Source organism: Periplaneta americana, chromosome 11 (assembly GCF_040183065.1).
Source record: "Periplaneta americana isolate PAMFEO1 chromosome 11, P.americana_PAMFEO1_priV1, whole genome shotgun sequence".
In the NCBI taxonomy this organism is placed as follows: Eukaryota; Metazoa; Arthropoda; class Insecta; order Blattodea; family Blattidae; genus Periplaneta; species Periplaneta americana.
Window position 1 is genome coordinate 13,582,713 of NC_091127.1, and position 19,316 is coordinate 13,602,028.

General features: G+C 34.7%; 1 protein-coding gene across 4 annotated transcripts in view; it reads right to left on the minus strand.

Moving 5' to 3' along the window:
- LOC138708823 (protein big brother-like) overlaps positions 1–19,316 on the minus strand; it is a 178,793-nt gene that overhangs the window by 157,932 nt on the left and 1,545 nt on the right. The window lies entirely within an intron of this gene.

Sequence of the window (19,316 nt, forward strand, 5' to 3'; positions counted from 1 at the left end):
ATTGGAGGTCATTAATAACCATTTTTAAATGGCTTGTGCGCTGGGATTTTAAATGGCAAGAGTTGTACCTACAGAACGTCCGCCATGAACCAGGTTTCGCTCAGGTAAATATCGTCTAGTCTTAAATTAAAAAATTATAAGTCATTATATTTTATTTCACGACGCGTTCTTTTACATGACAGTAAATCTACTAACATGAATCTGTCGCATTTAAGCACACTTAGGCTAAATGCCATCGGCCTGGGCCGGGATCGAACCCGCAAACTCGGACAGAGAAGACCAACACTATACCGACTGCATCACCCAGGTCGACTCTAGTTTTTATTATTATTATTATTATTATTATTATTATTATTATTATTATTATTATTACTACTTATGGCTTTTAAGGAACCCGCAGGTTCATTGCCGCACTCACATGAGCTCGTCATCGGTCCCTATCCCGTGCAAGATTAATCCAGTCTCTATATTCATATCCCACCTCCCTCAAATAAATTTTAATATTATCCTCCCATCTACGTCTCGGCCTCCCCAAAGATCTTTTTCCCTCCGGTCTCCCAACTAACACTCTATATGCATTTCTGGATTCGCCCATACGTGCTACATGCCCTGCCCATCTCAAACGTCTGGATTTAATGTTCCTAATTACAGTATGTCAGGTGAAGAATACAATGCGTTGTGTAAGTTAACTTTCTCCATTCTCCTGTAACTTCATCCCTTTTAACCCCAAATATTTTCCTAAGAACTTTATTCTCAAACACCCTTAATCTGTTCCTCTCTCAAAGCGAGAGTCCAAATTTCACAGTTATATAGTACAACCGGTAATATAACTGTTTTATACATTCTAACTTTCAGGTTTTTTGACAGCAGACTAGATGACAAAAGCTTCTCAACCGAATAATAACAGGCATTTCTCCTATTTATTCTGCGTTTAATTTACTCCCTAGTATCATTTATATTTGTTACTGTTGCTCCAAGATATTTGAATTTTTCTACATCTTCGAAGGATAAATCTCCAATTTTTATATTTCCATTTTGTACAATATTCTGAACACGAGACATAATCATATACTTCGTCTTTTCGGGATTTACTTCCAAACCTATCGCTTTAAGCCTACTTGCTTCAAGTAAAATGCCCGCGTTTTCCCTAATCGTTTGTGTATTTTCTCCTAACATATTCACGTCATCCTCATAGACAAGCAGCTGATGTAACCCGTTCAATTCCAAACTCTCTCTGTTATCCTGGACTTTCCTAATGGCATATTTTAGAGCGAAGTTAAAAAGTAAAGGTGATAATGCAGCTCCTTGCTTTATCCCACAGTGAATTGGAAAAGCATCATATACAAACTGTCCTATACGGACTCTGAGACAAATCTTAATTAATCGAACTGTCCACACCTGTGGAGTAACGGTCAGCGCGTCTGGCTGTGAAACCAGGTAGCCCGGGTTCGAATCCCGGTCGGGGTAAGTTATCTGGTTGAGGTTTTTTCCGGGGTTTTCCCTCAACCCAATACGAGCAAATGCTGGGTAACTTTCGGTGCTGGACGCCGGACTCATTTCACCGGCATTAACACCTTCATATCATTCAGACGCTAAATAACCTAGATGTTGATACAGCGTCGTAAAATAACCCAATAAAAAAAATTAATCGAACTAATTTCTTGGGAATACCAAATTCAATAAGAATATTACATAAAACTTCTTTCTTAACCGAGTCATATGCCTTTTTGAAATCATTACCTATTATTAACTTCATTTTGTAAATTGCATAAAATAGCCTATTTCAATTGCATTGCAATAACCGACATAATTTCTTCAAAATTCAGTGTTTAGTGTATTAAAAGGCAGCAAAAATCCTTATTTGTTATAGGCCTAATAGGCTTATGTGTGATAATTATGTGAAGGAAATTGGTTTGAGTAGGCCTATATGAAATGTATTAAGGCTGGTTCACAATAAACCGGGAACGGAAACGGCAACGATAACGAGAACGGAAATAATGTTAAAATAAATGTAGGCCTATTTAAATGTGAGCGTTCGCAATAGTTAATTGTGAATCCTCACATTTAAATACATTTATTTTAACATTATTTCCGTTATCGTTCTCGTTGCCGTTTCCGTTCCCTGTTTATTGTGAACCAGCCTTCACTGTTTCTATCATCCGATTTGAACAGAATCGGTTCTCAATGCAGAAATTTAAATTGAAACGAAATTGGTTCGCTCGTAGCCTGTACTCTAAACAGGCTTTGCAAGTGAGAATCATACACACTTGGATGATGACCTCACGTAGTTCGCTTCTTCTCGCTAACCAGAAAACAAGACTGTTCCGCGATCTCGTTTAGCTAATGGTCCGGGCGCCACGCTGAGGCGCTTCCGCGAACGGGTGTGTCAAGACGGGAATCCCGTTGCTGCGATGCCTTGGTGACAGGCGGGAATGGAATCCGCTGAGAGGAAGTGACGCGGCCAGCCGGCGCTGCGTTCCGAGAACAGCCGAGTCACGGCTTGCGAAACTCAGATGTGACGCTGGATTGCTTCAGCAAGAAATGCTGCTATCGTATGGTAGTGGTTGCTGTGTGTAACCACAGTGAAGGAAATTTTAATTTAACGATCATTTTGAACTGTCAGTAGGCCTAGTGTTTTATTTAACGACACTACTAAATTACAAATACTACATCTGTCTTCAGTTCGTGAAAGGATAAAAATGGACGGAGCTACGCAGTAATAGACCAACCGACAATTTGAAAAAATGAGATACCTATTTGTTCAAATCTGTTGATGGCAGGCTAATTTAACTCGAAAAAACCAAGAATGCGATATCTGAATTTTGCTGCTATTTATAAGCAAAAATCCATTTATTGTATAAAATTCATTTATTTATCCATGTTGAATCTTTCGTACACAACTTTTAACACTTGAATATAAATAATTGGTTAAATGGCGATCTTACTCGTGTTAATTATGTAAGCATGTGCGGCTTACAACTGTTTCGGTGTTATTTGACACCATCCTCAGAGCCTACTAGATCTTGGCGCTATCTCAACTTCGCTGCCTGTTGTGTGGGTGCGTTCGTGTGATGAAGAGTTGTGTCAAATAGTGTGTGTGTTCTGAAATTGATCTGTGTGTTGAGAATATGAAATATACAGACACACTAAAACACACCTAATCAAATTCTCAACACACAGGTCAATTTCAGAACACACACACTATTTGACACAACTCTTCATCACACGAACGCACCCACACAACAGGCAGCGAAGTTGAGATAGCGCCGAGATCTATTAGGCTCTGAGGATGGTGTCAAGTAGCACCGAAATAGCTGTAAGTCACACATGCTTACATAATTAACACGAGTAAGAACGCCATTTAACCAATTATCCATTTATTTAATTTTGCTGTATTAATCAACTGCTGATCTTTTATTAAAAACCGATTAGCCTTTTTTGGTATTATTTGTGCTATTTTTTTTGTAATAGTATGAATGTTATAATACTTCTTGCATAAAATGTTTTATAAAAAAAACATTTATTTCAATGGCCATTATCTTAAAACAGGTTTTTGCCGCTTGGATCACTATTGCTAATCACATCCAAATGATAATGGAACAATATTGAAGGGCTCCCTGCAAAAAGGGGGTGGCTCCACTTTTTGGTCAAATTAATGTTTTGCTTGTTTCATACGTTAAAAAAATATGCCCGATATTTTAGTGAAAAAACGGTGTGATTCCGAGCATTTGGTAGTAAGTTACAGTGGAATTGGAGCTGAGCTACCAATTGTTTTGTTGCAAAAACGAGGCAACTCCTGGAGCTATATACAGAGTGAGTCGTAAGTAGTGTCATTAATTTCAAGGGGTTATTCTTTGAGATATTTCAAACAAAAAGTTTGCTCGTTTTTACTTCCTTTTCGAGATAAAAATTGTTTTATATGAAATGTTTCATAGCGTCTTCTGCAAAAGCCATTGATTTAATTCCCAATATGATCAGTCAGTTTAACAGAGCAGTATATTATGATATTAAAGGGAAGAATCTACAGGAATGACCAAATATATGTCAAAATTAACATTTTGTTTTTTTATTTTCAGCCTAAAAATACAGTAGACTCCCCTAAGTTCGACTGAACAGAATTGAAAGTTCGGTCCAATAAAGGTAGTGGGTGTGGCAGGTGAAATGAATACAGATTCTTATTGGTTATCCATCAACAAATATAGTACTGTACTTGCATTTCCTGCCCGCGCCGAGACTTGTGTATGCGCTTCTAGTACCACAGTGGGTTTCGACAGTTCCGTCTCACAAACGGCACAATTCTCAAATAGAAAAAGAAGAGTTCATTAATCTAAAATCAGTGATTAAGTATGGATGTCCTAATCAATAAAATATTCTGTTTTCCTTTAACAGAAGTATCACTACAAGACACAGGACCAATTCATATTCAAATGGAAAACCCATGTAAGTTATTAGTGCCCGTACAGGGGCGTGTCTAATTCTCCTACTTAAGCAGTCGAATTATAGGATGTCGAACTTGTTTTCTGTCGAACTTAAGAGCTTCCACTGTACTTCATAGTATTGACTTCATTTGAACGAAATTTCAAGGTTGTTAGGAAGAAAATAATTGATTTTACGCCATTTTTAAATAGCCGCTGCGCTCCAATTCCTTTACTCTGTGCTCAAACTTCTCCGTTGAATATCCGGAGTTCGTGTATTTTACATTTTTCAACAATTAATATGTAATATCTCAGACAATTAATAGAGATAATTTAATACAATTTTCAGGTCATATTCTTACTTTATACAGGAATAATTGTGTAAGAGGAAATTGTCAAATTGCAAATTAAAAAATAGGCATAAGTTAAAAATAGAATTGCAGTTTTTCTATCTGTCCATAAAAATGAAAAATAAAAATATAAAAATTAAAATTTCTAAAAATCATCAAACAAAACTGATTATCAGTCTTTTAGCTTTTATTTGAGACAAGATTTGTGATTCTGTAATACTCTTGAGAGCAGAAATATAGCCTTATAATACTGAATTTTTTCCATGCTGAGGCTGTACCATATAGGGCAAAAGTGAAAACGTTGTATTTAAAAGGCTTCATACATTGATATGAAACTATGTTAGGGAAATAGAGGCTCTACTTAAAATAATATGAGGAAAGAGATTTCCTGTAGGTCCTTCTCCTTAAATGATTGAAAGAATTTTAGTTTTGTCCTTTAAATGTGCAGAAATTTGATCCGAACAAATGTAGCTTTTCGTTCTGCAAAGGAATTTCACAATGTTGCATTTTGTTCCCATCAAATTTCTTTACATTTAAAGAACAAAACTACAATTCTTTCAATCACATATTATCATAGCACCCAGCTTTCTTAAATTGACTGAGCATATTGGGAATTGAATCAATGGCTTTCAGAAAACACGCTATTTAACGTTTCTTATAAAACAATTTTTATCACGAGAAGGAACTAAAAACGAGCAAAATTGTATTAAACTTTTTTGTTTGAAATATCTCAAACTTTAACACAAGAAATAAACGACATTACTTATGGTTCATTATAAGACGAACTGAGATACACACAATTTAAGATTTTAAAACGCACCTGAATAAAATGTTATAAGTACACGCACGCAGCCCTGTCCTGCAGGTATGTACAGTACAATCAAAACAAAATTTCGCTACTATAATTATTCACTACATTTTAAACCGTTTTCCCGAAGAAGGGCGTAGAGGTCTATCCGCCTTTCTTCTGCAAAGCCCTCATATATAGTATTGTATTTTATGATATTCGCACAATATAGGGCTATGTGTTCAGTGTAAAATGTGGCTAATTATATCCAATTTTATTGCAAAAAGGGAGTAGCTCCATTATTTGTTTATTTAGTATTTATTTAATTAACCTGGTAGAGATAAGGTCGTCAGGCCTTCTGTGCCCCTCTACCAGGAGATTCCAACTATAATATGAAGAATAAAATTACAATTAGTATTAAATTTACAATTACAATTACAAATAAAATTACAATTAGTATTAAATTTAAAATTACAATTACAAATAAAATTACAATTAGTATTAAATTTACAATTACAATTACAATAAAAATCAAAGTACGAAAAGATTACCTAACTAATTAAAGCTACATAATTTATCAACAGTAATCTCACTAGAGGTTTTGATTTATGTAGAGAAAATCAAAACTCGAGTGGGATTTAATTGACTTTTACACGATTAGAAGAAAGTAGGCTATATAAAGATTAGAAGTAACAAAGTGTACAATAAAATATTAATTGGCTTACAAAAATACAACTGTCTTCAAATGTATTATTGTACCATCTCAACATTACGCTAGATAGCAGTAGTGTTTTATGATGATGTTTTCTTGTTACCGGTATCAGTTGTGCCAACTATGGAATCATCATTGAACTCTGTGGACTGCTACTAGCCAAGAAGGCTTTGTTGATTCTGTTTCATTTTTATTAAAATGCAACATTCCACTTCAATTATCCGAATCCCAGTAATCAACGTCACTTGATAGATGATTTTCAATAAATCTTAATATTAAACAATCTCTGATACGTGACTATCCATAATATCATATAGCAGAAGCTATAACAAACATAACCTAAATAATATAAACAAGTGTTAGAAAAGTTTTAATTAACGACGATGACATAAAAAATAAACATGAATAATTTTAAAAGGAATAATTATTGAATGTACAATTTTCAAATTTGAATGTGGTTGGTGGTTCAATTGATGTTATATTGGACGTGTGCGTAATAGAAGTGGAACTCGTTGATTTAGGCCTACATGGTGTATTCAACTTATTCAGGATTTCCGAATGAATAATTTTAAAAGGAATAATTATTGAATGTACAATTTTCAAATCTGAATGTGGTTGGTGGTTCAATTGATGTTATATTGGACGTGTGCTTAATAGAAGTGGAACTCGTTGATTAAGGCCTACATGGTGTATTCAACTTATTCAGGATTTCCGAATGGTGCTCTTCATTTATTTGTAAATCGGATTTCAGAAGATGCATAGGTATGATCAGTGATTTTTATTAATTCTTGTTCTTGAATGCCAATGCGAGTCATATTTGAAACTGCTGTGCATCGACTGGAGTGGTTTGTAATTATATATATATAGACGTCCAGAACAGCGCAGTTTCAAATGTTGGCAAACAAAGAAACAAATGCTAGGGACGCGATAAAATTAAACAAATGCTAGGGACGCGATAAAATTAAACAAATGCTAGGGACGCGATAAAATTAAACAAATGCTAGGGACGCCATAAAATTAAACAAATGCTAAAATTGTGCGATAAGCAGCCATGATTGGTTGCAATACGTCCTTTCGTACCGTTTTATTGGTCAAAAGTAGTATGACGTAGTAAGAGTGTAATAGTCATAGAAAAACAAAGAATATTTTATATTTACTGAATTACAAATTAAATCTAGAATAACAAAATTGTATAGTGATGAAATTACTGGATATTGAAATATTTTGTGATAGATTAAAGAAACTATTTACAAGAAATCAATTACTGACCAAGTGCCTAGTAAGTTTGCGTTATATTGAACCCCCTAAATTGCTGTTTGTAATAAATCAGTTTGTGATAAAATGAAACTCCTAAGGCCTACTCTGAAAAAGGAAAGAAGCTCTATTAAAATTTGATTTTTTTTTTAATGTTTTTGTTGTTTTCTACAATTTCGTAAAAGTGGAGTTACTTCCTTTTTGCAGGGAGCCCTTTAATTGTTATGAGTTTAAACTGGACGTAAAATAGTAACTAATCGAGATACGAAACCCGGTCTATAGCCCGAACATGATAGGCGCTCTTGAAATGTATATTGTAGGCCTTCATATGGCTTATGCTATAGTGAAGGTGATAGCTCGTTGGCGTATAACAGCTGACGACCGTCTCCATGACTACCCTGACCTTGAGAGATCTCACGCCTGCCGCGGGCGCAACTTGACGTTTGTAAGAGGATCTTCCGTTATTACCGCATCTTATGAACAGATTGCTTGTGGATGGCCTTGATTCAGCGCAGGCAATTGTTATGGCATTCCAGTGGGCCGTGAAATGCAATAATAAGACAGAAAGCATTTTAAAGCTTCCAAAAACACTGTTAGAGTCCCTACTTATCACACATCATAAAATAGGTACAAATATACAGATTCCCACTAACCCTTCTCAATTATAAACCATAAGACAGAATAAGTGTCAGACGTCCGAGGAGGAGATGGTTAGTCTCTGAAGTCAGAATGGGAAAGGCAATAGTCTAACTGTAAAGGTGAATACAGGTGGGCCTCATTAGATTAAAGTGGGCTACTGCTAAAGGAATATAGGCCTATAATAAGGTGACTCTTTAGAATACTTCCCAATGCCATTTTTGATACTGTTATGTCGTCTTTCTTTGCTCATCGTCAGCTGATATTCATTGTTACCAAAACAAGAAACATTAAGACACACGATAGCCTACATCATATAATAATAATAATAATAATAATAATAATAATAATAATAATAATAATAATGATTTATTTTAGCTGGCAGAGTTAAGGCCATAAGGCCTTCTCTTCCACTCAACCAGCAAAAAGTATATATACATATGCATGAACTTACAAAGAATTCAACAATTTTATTTAGATGAGAGTTACATGTATACAAGAGTTATTTACGAATTAAACAACAAAATACTATGAACTATTAATTAAACACTGAAATAAACTGTGTAGCAGAATTATACTAAAATACATAGAATGTTAATATATTTCAAATAATATTAGATAATAGAAAGAGATTATTATGAGACAATTTTGAAAATACAGCACAATCAGGATGATGTCTAAAGAAAAAATTAATAATGTAGTCAATGATAGTTTAAATCAGTAAGATTGGAGTGAAATGCTAAGAAGGTTATCTTTTAAGCTGTTTTTAAAGGTGTTTATTGTCTTGCAGCCCCTAATACTTTGTGACAAGTAATTCCATTGACGCGACGTGGATACTGTAAAAGATGATGAATAACAAGATGTTCTATGAAGAGGTATACTTAGCGTGCCACAGATAAGTGATCTGGTATTTACGTCGTGATTAGAGTATAGATAAGAGAAACGAGACGAAAGGTAATTTGGTGTTGAGGTGTGCAGAATTAGAAAGAGTAAAGAGAAAGAGTGTAAATCACCATGTGATAGAGAAAATAGATCTACTCCAGTTTTATTACTTTGGTCTACGATAATATACTAAATTTGACTCTATTTGCTTTTTATTATTGGTCCATGGAAAATACTAATCTTTTAGGAAAATTTGATCGTTAAACATAATGAAATACGTGAAACAATGATTTAAAAACCAATTTCACATTGCATTCTTACCCCCACGATGGCTTTCCGATGTGTAGCCTATATATGCCACAAACTGTATGTAGAGAAAATAACTAAATTTTTACAAGGCTATAGGTTCACTGTTAGGGTGACCAGACGTCCTCTTTTTGTCCGGACATGTTCTCCTTTTTAGGCCTTTGTCCGGGGTCGGAGCGGATTTAAAAAAAAAATAAAGAAATGTCCTCTTTTTCGTAAATTGTATGCGATGCCTGATATTTTTAATACCTGATTTGACTCCTTTTTCAAGTAATTTGTCTGTAGGCGGCAGCAGCATCGACTGAATATCAGTGGCGTAGCGTCAATGTAAGCTAAAAAGCTCAGCTTCCCCAGTTAATAATAATTTCATTATAAACCTGCAGTTTATGGAGAAAACTATTTATTTATTTTAATAGAATTTATATTTACGCGTTAAATATTGTGATGCGGCAGCTCAGGATGATTTGTGATGCAGCAGTAAACAAGAAGCCTGCACACACCAGCTTCCAAGCAGACTGTTTCTTCTGTGTAATCCACCTCGCAGATTTTCCATCCCTTTGTAACTAAACTACCCTAAGGCTCTCAAGGCTCGCAAGAAGCCAAGAAGCTAGCTTTAACATTTAAAATCAGTAGTTTCCGAGTTATCCCTTTTCGTTAGTTGTGTTCAGTTGTAGTGTTAGTGTGCATTGTGGCTGATATAATACTGAGCGAAATAACAGTTCCTGACACTAATTTACTTTAATTTTTTTAGGACAATTTTATTATCAAGACTGACTTACGAACAAAAGTGTGATTTAAAAAACAAATGACTGACTCCCTTGCTGTGAATGAAGGACACAACCAAAAGACAGACGCATACTTATGTAATGATACTAATATTGTGATTTCTGTAAGTATGACAGGGAGTGAGCTAATGTTATACGTATACGTGTCTATTTGTTAGAGATATGTGTAAACCGTGAAATCATATTTTACTACGTACCATTTGAGGTCATGCCTTATTGGTGTTACTTACGATGTTCCAACCAATCTTCGACTGCTGACTTGACATTGACTACTATTTATTTTAAGACTGTATTTTTGTAATACGTTTTCTCATATTGCATGAAAGACAACTCGAGTTAGCTTCCCCTGGTCAAAATTTCATGCTACGCCACTGCTGAATATACTCTTTGCCAACGACCATAACTCTCTTTGCTCCTCCTTGTTGTGGTCGTGAGATACGGTCCACTGTGCAATAAGTCCTCTCTACGAAAATGTCCAACGTTTAGAAATGTCCACATATAAATTCGTCCATTTCCCTAAAATGTACGACAAGAAAAACTGCAAGGAGAGTGCCGAGGAATTTATTGTCATTTCAATTATGTTATACATATTACATATGTAATACAGAAGATACATCTATTGTTCATCTTGAGGGTCACTATATAATTATTTCAAATCGTATGATATCGCTCTAAGATATCGAAACATTTCATTCCTATCTTTGTAATCTTGGTAATTACCGACAATGTTGAAAATTCTGGTTTAATTATTTATATACCTTTTATTTACTGGCCGCTTAATATTTGTATGCCCACTAAGGACCTGGGTTACTAAAAGTTCTGTTTCCGATTACTGTTGTTGCAAATGGCTAATGAATTGCCAAATGTTGACGTGATGTGCCACCAGCGAATAGGGATTATAAAGAATGGACTCTTCGCGTGGGTACCTTTGATGTAGCAGGACTGATTTCAATGACCTTCAAGCCAGCTAGAGCGTGAGATTCTGCTTTCTCCCTAGAGTTGGCGCTGACATCACACCAGCTAACAGTCGACACAGCGGAAATATAACACACATAATTAATACATCTAGGTACATTACAGACGTGGACAAATTATTAACAAAATTGACGATTTTTATGATAATTCTGTTTACAAAATTTGACTTTTCAATTTAGACTACAGTTGACAATTTTGCATATTTCTATCATTACAATAGACAAAATACGCAAAAATGTCAACTGTAGTTTAAATTGAAGAGTTAAATTTTGTAAAAATATATAATAAAAATCTTCAATTTTGTTAATAATTTGTAAATTAGCAAACATTTCAACTACAGTCTAAATTGAAGAGACAAATTTTGTAAAATTATAAAATAAAAATCTTCAGTTTTGCTAATAATTTGGAAATATCCCAAATGTCAACTGTATTCCAAATTGAAGAGTCGAATTTTGTAAAAATATATAATAAAAACCTTCAGTTTTGCTAATAATTTGTAAATATGCAAAAATATCAAATGTAGTCCAAATTGAAGAGTTAAATTTTCTAAAGCTATACAATACAAATCTTCAATTTTGCTAATAATTTGGAAATACGCAAAAATGTCAACTGTAGTCTAAATTGAAGAATCATATTTTGTAAAAATATATAATAAAAATCTTCAATTTTGCTAATAATTTGTCCACGTCTGTATATACTCAAATAAAATAAATTGAATCCATAAAATAATAAATCCGTCATTAACTGCAATGTCTATACTCTAGAGATCCTTTATAATGAGAGTTGAGACGTTGACCCCAACAACAATTAAAATATGTAATGATTTGATAGCGCTGAAAATAGAAAAACAAAACTCTTATGAGGAGTAAAACCTTATACCTACATTATATTATATACAAATTTGATACATAATTTTATAATGTATTATATTATTTTATAATATAATTTATGATATCTGAAATATAAAATATTATTATTACAACTAGTTCGTCACTGAGAAATAAGGAAAAGCTGTTAACTTGAATTTATTTGAAGCAAAGAGTTACTGGATTATGCAGTAAGGTAGGCGATGTTTGGATCCTATGTCTCAACTCTATTCTCAATTATTATCTTAGCCTATGCTCGATTACACTAACCTCTAGCGCTTGAAAGTAGAACTAAATGCTGGCGCACAGAGAAACAAAACACAGGAAAATTCGCTCAGTGTCCATTCTTTATAATCCCTATTCGCTGGTGCCACCACAAATCGTTGAAATCGGGAGTGGAATTCTTCGACCACATTATTCGTACCCTGTCTGCCATTAATGATTAATTCATAGACTTTCCATGTCTCAGGAGAAAATCTATGGGGAACTGCTCGCCTTTGCTCTCTTGCCGGATGACCAGTAATATATGTAGGTCCTAATTATTATTACAGTTAGTAACTCATTTCTGTTGAACAGCTTTGTATGTTTAACCTTTCGTATGATGGACTTTTCCGTATAATGTGCTTTATAATATCGTGGACCACATAGATGTTGGGCTTTTTCATTCCATGGACGAATTGTATGTAGGACTTTAAATGTTGGACTATTTAGTTTGTGGACTTTTTTTGTGGACCTTTTGTACTTGTGGACATTTTGTTATGGACCTTATAACCTGGAAGCTTGCTCAGAGGTAGCTAGTAAATCGAGAGATCGAGGTGCGAATATAAATCTAAAAATATATTTTCTGCCCACTTTCATATGTAGCTACGTAACTGTAAAATCGTTATTAAGTTTTTCATAATTATTTTGTAATAAAATAGATTTTAACATACTCTTAAGTATGATACAAGCCTTAAGGCCCGTAACACACTACAACGAGAACTATGAACTATGTAATATGTGTGCAGACAACTAGCAATGCTTCTGTCTACACAGTACAGCTAGACATAAGTTATGTTGCTACACAGAGAAGCCATCTCTGTATAAATGATTAAAACACGAATTTTATTAGGCCTATGTCATACGTAAGGTAATTTAATCAAAGACCTTATATATAATACTAAACAAGATCTTTGAGTTTGATATGCACTGATAGAAATAAAGTTACATAAATTTGTACATCTGACTTTCTATTAATTGTTCAATTTCATTCACGTAACTTAAATTTTATAGGCTACAATTAGGTTAGGTTACCTGTGGGAGCGGGAAACATACATGGCGGGGCGTCTGGCCGCGAAACCAGGTGGCCCCAGTTCGATTCCCGGTCGGGGTAAGTTAGGCCTACTTGGTTGAGGTTTTTCCGGGGTTTTCCCTCAACCCTACATGAGCAAATGCTGGGTAACTTTCGGTGCTGGACCCCGGCATTATCACTTTCTTCTCATTCAGACGCTAAATAACCTAAGATGTTGATAAAGCGTCGCAAAATAACCTACTAAAATAAAAAAAATACATGGTGGAGTAGCTATGTTTTAAAAAAATCGCTAGCCGACCAATGTCAGCTAGGTAGCCTATACCTTATTCCAAGCGTTACTCCGTGATAAACGAAAGTATTTTCCATAGCTCGACAAATGCATTACATAGGTCTAGACCTATTTCTCGCTTAAATCTGTAGGTCTACTGTAAATATTTTGTAATAAAATAGATATTGATGTAATTTAAATTGTAATAGCCTATAGATCTAAGCCTAAATCTAAGTACATATTTTCTGTCCTCTTTTTTCGAACAATGTCCTCCTTTTTGAAGCTTTGCGTGAATCTGGTCACCCTATTCACAGTAAAATATTAACTTACGCTGTAGGCCTATTTCTGTTGTAATTTTTGTCCAGAGAAAATACTCGCCTTTAGGAAAATACTTTTACATTAATCACCGATTTACAGTATTTTTAGTACAAAGAAGAAGGCGCAAAATAGGGAAGATTAGAGAATGCTAGATTTACAGTGAAAGACCTGCCCTTGGGCAGAAAGCTATGAATGAAGAGTGAATTTTTGATCCAAGGAAAATACTCCTCCTTTCCTTCATAGACAGTTGTGCATAATTAAACGGTATAAAATCCAATCAATGGGAAATTGCCTAATCTAAAAAAACACCCCATAAAATTGATAATTAATAACAAGTTACATTTACTACGTTTTCATGGAGTATCCAAATCGATTTGAATACTCTTACCGTCTTGAAACTTAAATGAAAACGGGGATTCAAAACGATCTGAGTCTCAAGGTCGACACCTAAAAAGTGGGATCGGATCGTATTCAACACGGATAGAGCTGATGAAAACGGGTAGGTCAATATCGTATTCAAAACGATTTCAATAGGCCTACTTCATGAAAACGTAGTAATTTTAGTGGTAGTTTTTTTCATGCCAAATCTAGTCAGTTGTGCTTAAATAAATATCCTGTAGCCTATAATGAACAGTTCCACCCGAGCAGCATCCTATGCTAAAGCTGTCTGTTGTATTTTCGTAGACGTTGAAGTCCGACTTCTCGATGTGGAGCGACTTATCAGAGGAAGTGGTGTTGCCGATAGCTCCGTCCTGTTTCGCAACGGAAGGGAGAAGCATTAAGGAAAAATAAAAATAAATCCTAGTTATTTTCTGCTTCGCTGAAGCGACACATGTGAATTATCAGCTTATTACACCTCCAGGAAGATTGTACACCCATTAAGTTCAATTTCATGCCGAGCAGAGATGAGATTTTGGATCCCCGTTTCGTTTCTCTAATAGCAACGCCCCTAGGCGATTGTAATAAAAGCGGCACAAAGAAATTTCCTCTTCAGTTCTGTTACAATAATAATGGGTATAAGGAACAATGTCCCGCGCCGTGGCGTCGCGGTCTAAGGCATCCCGCCTAGGACTCGCGTTACGGAATGCGCGCTGGTTCGATTCCTCATGGGAGAAGAAATTTTCTCATGAAATTTCGGCCAGTGTATGGGACCGGTGCCCACCCAGCATCGTGATGCACTTGGGGAGCTACGATAGGTAGCGAAATCCGGTTGCGAATACCAGCTATAACGGCTGGGGGGATCATCGTGCTAACCACACGATACCTCCATTCTGGTTGGATGATCGTCCACCTCTGCTTCGGCATGTGGGCGTGAGGCCAGCAGCCGGCTGGTCGGTCTAGGCCCTTCACGGGCTGTAGCGCCACGGATTATTATTATAAGGAACAATATAGGCCTATAATATTGGCTAGTCCATACAAGTTGTATTAATAATGTGAAGTAATGGAATATAAACATAATACATTGTGTATCTACATTTCAACATATACATTCAGAAATTTTAATGCTCACAATTACCTCACTCAAGTAAAATTTAATAGGTCTATCCTTTAAACAAAGCCCTATTTCACAAAACTAGCCTAAAGATACAAATGTTTGTATTTCACAAAGATACTCTTGTAAATTTGTAAGTGAAATAGAAAATGACAGGTTCCAGGCCATGATATTAGGGCCTACAAATTCAATTCTCATTTGTTTACAGTTTTACAAATTGTATGTTAGAAATTTGTTTAGCCTATGTTGTGACAAATTCTTACGCTACTCTTGTTATGGGTAAATAGCTGATTTGAGAATATATTATTTTAGATTCTAAAATTGGCTGAGGTGTGTTTTGTAAAAAAAAAATACATTTGTAAGTATAAGTAAGATAAATAGGCTATGTAGTCTACATAGACCTAGCCTAATTACAGGCATTCTTCTTCTGGTGATGAAGAAATTTAGATTTATCATCATAATAAAGAAAGAATATTATGAAAAAGAATTGATGGTCAATTTGAAATTTTAATGGAGTTTAATCAGAGATTCAGGATAAGAGATGATAAATTTGAACTGCTACTAAATGACATGGCTATTGCGTTTATTATTAATCGTGTGAATCAGTTATTATACAGATTGAAGATAGGCCTATATCAAAGTATAAAGATAGGCTACATAATACTCGTATAGGCCTAAGCTTAAACAAAAAGATCAACTTAGGGCCTATGTTACATAGTCTATTAATACAATGGTAGATCTGAAGAAAATGAGGAAAAATGCATAACTATTCTTATTACTATATGTAAGTTAAATCATATTTAGTTGTTTTGTTATAGGCCTAGGCCTAATTGAAATTCTATTCTGTTTAATTCATGGTAATAAATATTTTATTGATAGGCCTATAGCTTCAACAATGACTTTTTGGAAAATGTATGAAATATCTTACGTAAAACAAAGCCTACTATGTACATACATAAATCACCCATGGCCTACATTGTATAAATCACTGTTACAATTATTACAGGAATATTTTCTAACGTTTTGTGAAACACATTTTAAGTTATTGTAATTTTTAGCTACATTATCTGCTTCCTGTAATTTACATTTGTAATTTGTACTTTCGTAAAATAGAACTCAGATCGTTGTTAAAATGTAAAACTATGTAATAAAAATGATTCAATTAGTACAAAATTATCTAGTAGGCAATCATCTAGCTTTATTTAAAGAATATCCCCATGAAACTTTCACAGTAAATGCACACTTATCTTGATGAATTCTTGAGTATGTATGAGCAGCACTTCGATGCTTTTCAACCGTATTCCCGGGCTGGTAAATGTGGACCATTTATATTTATGAATATCAAAGAAGATAGGTAATTAATTATAGGCTATTAGGAAAAGCAAGAAATAATCTAAGATCAACACAGATCTATGTGTACAAAATATACATCCCTATGTACACTACAAATAAGAAATTAAAATTTGAAGCGAGTCTTAATGGGAGTCCACCTGTAAGTAGGCAACAACTTCGCACGACTGTCCATAAGTAGCATAGGCCTATAGTACAGGGGCTCCTGTTTACTACGCATGCGCAGTGTGTTGTCAGCGAAACTTATAGGCTACAATAAGGGAGCTCCAAATTGTAGGCCTGTTTCCGTATCTGTACAAAATATTGATCTCTGTGTAGAAAACTTAGGCACCTATTAGGCCTATGCCATAGGCTATAGCTCCGTATAAACAAAAATTATGTCCTCTTAAGCCTCGTTCACACTTTTCAAGTAACTTGAATTCAAGTCACTTGAAAGACGAACTTGAAAAGTGTGAACTATGTTTCAAGTTGACTTGAACTCAATTAACGGCTTGAATTCAAGTTTCAAGTGAAGTCGGATCCCTTTCTACTTTTTATTTGATCTGAAAAGTGTGAACGTCACTTGATAACTTGAATTCAAGGAGAAAAGAGCGGGAACTTAAATTAACAGCTATTTTAAGAGCGTTAAATTAACAGCTTATTGGTTTTCAGTTCTACTAGGAACGTAAAAATAATAGCAAACAGCAGTAAATGAAATAATGACCAAATATTTGAGTTTCTGAAGTTGTATAAAATTTACGAAGGCCTGCGGATTATAGAAACTGCAAAGTTTCGTAATGAAATGCAAAGAAAGGAAGAGTTCATTGAAGAACTGAACAGCAGAGATTTTAACGTGGGCACAGATGAGATAGCCTATGAAAAATAATACAAAACTATTAAACTGTAGATAGAAAATAAGTGAGGAAGATATTAGGGGTTAAGAAGAGAAGAGCGTTGCTTGAAGGGATGACATTTATCGCCGAAACTGGCATGGTTCAATGTGGTTGATAGATTTTTGTGAGGAACTGTAACAGCTTCAAGATAATCATTTTCATCATCATCATCATCATCATCATCATCATCTTCCTAACAAGTATTAGGCCAAGTGGCCTGTTACGGTCTCAAACTAGAATTTCTTTTGCCATATGGATGGTAATGAAGCAGTGCTTTTGGAATTCTGCATCGATTCATTCGTTCGAGATGACCCTTCCACTGAAGTTGATATTTGCTGATGAACTGCATAATGGGTTCTATTTGAAGTTCTTGCATTAAGTCCTCATTTTTTTATGATCCCAGCGAATATATCCAGCTGTTGCTCTCATGAACCTCATCTCACTTGCTGCTGTTATTCTACTGACATCTTTGTTCTTCACAGTCCACGCTTCACTACCATAGTTTAATACTGGCTGTGCTAAGCCTATTCTTGTGTGTCTTTGTACTAGTGAGGGTTTCATGATTTTATTAATGATCCCCATTGTTTCAATTATGGTAAATCATACTCGCTTATGTTTTATTACATTTGCGATAAGAATTATCAAATCTGATTAAAGATTTGTATGAAGATTTCACTTATTCTATTTGTAATAGTCAGTGATCGTGTATTTCTCTTATTAATCTAATTCCTAACCCATACTGAACAACGCGTTTTCCATTTCTTCAATAGGCCTATATTTATCATTTCCCTGGCACGGACACTTGCTACTATAGAAATTCCTAATTGCACAACATCAATAGACGCCATTTTATCCTACTTGAAAACAAAATAACTTGAATATGTCTGAACGGCGACTTGAATTCAGGAAATTGAAATCACGTGACTTCAAATTTTGTTAATACTACTGTATCTTCTTTTTATATTGCTTGTATTATTTTATTTGTATTTCTCTTTGTTTGTTTTGTAATTATATTTATTTATTCTGTATATTTGAAATAAATAAATAAAATTGAAAAAAAATTTAATTCAAGTTGAAAAATGTGAACGAGGCTTTACCCATGCGATTCATTAAAAAAAAAAAAAAAACTAAAGGTTCCCATACGCTGTATGGCCCTGATGACAGCACTGACTACTACCTATGCAAATTCAAAGGAATTGGACCTTTAGGTTGTTTAAGGGAATATGTTATGTCGCTTCTGTTATTGGTTTATTATTAGATCCATCGAACATGTCTGTGAACACGTAGATGTTGCGCCTGTTGTCCAATATTTTATTGATAAAACTGAAGGAAAACTTGTAAGACAAGAGCTAAAAAAGCAAATAGTGCGTCTTGGAATGTCCTCTCAAAAGAGATACTTAGGCCCGGTTGCAGAAACACAAATCAAATCAGTCCCTGATCGCCAATCAGTTGATGTCTGATTTATTTGATTGTTCACTGCGTTGCACAAACGTGAATCTCCAATCAACTTATCTCAATTTACTAATTGCGGATTTGAGAAAGAAATGCATTTGACAATAGCGCTATTTAGCAACCACAGCCAATTTGATGCTCTTTAAGAGTCGTGAAACGAATGCATCAAGTGGGCGGTGACTAGGAAAACAAGTGAATGTTTTGCTATTTTGTTGCTTTTTGTAGAAAGGAAACAGGCGGATTCTATTTGTATAGACTACAATATAGTGAAAAAAAAAAAAATGAAGCAAACAAAAACAAAAACG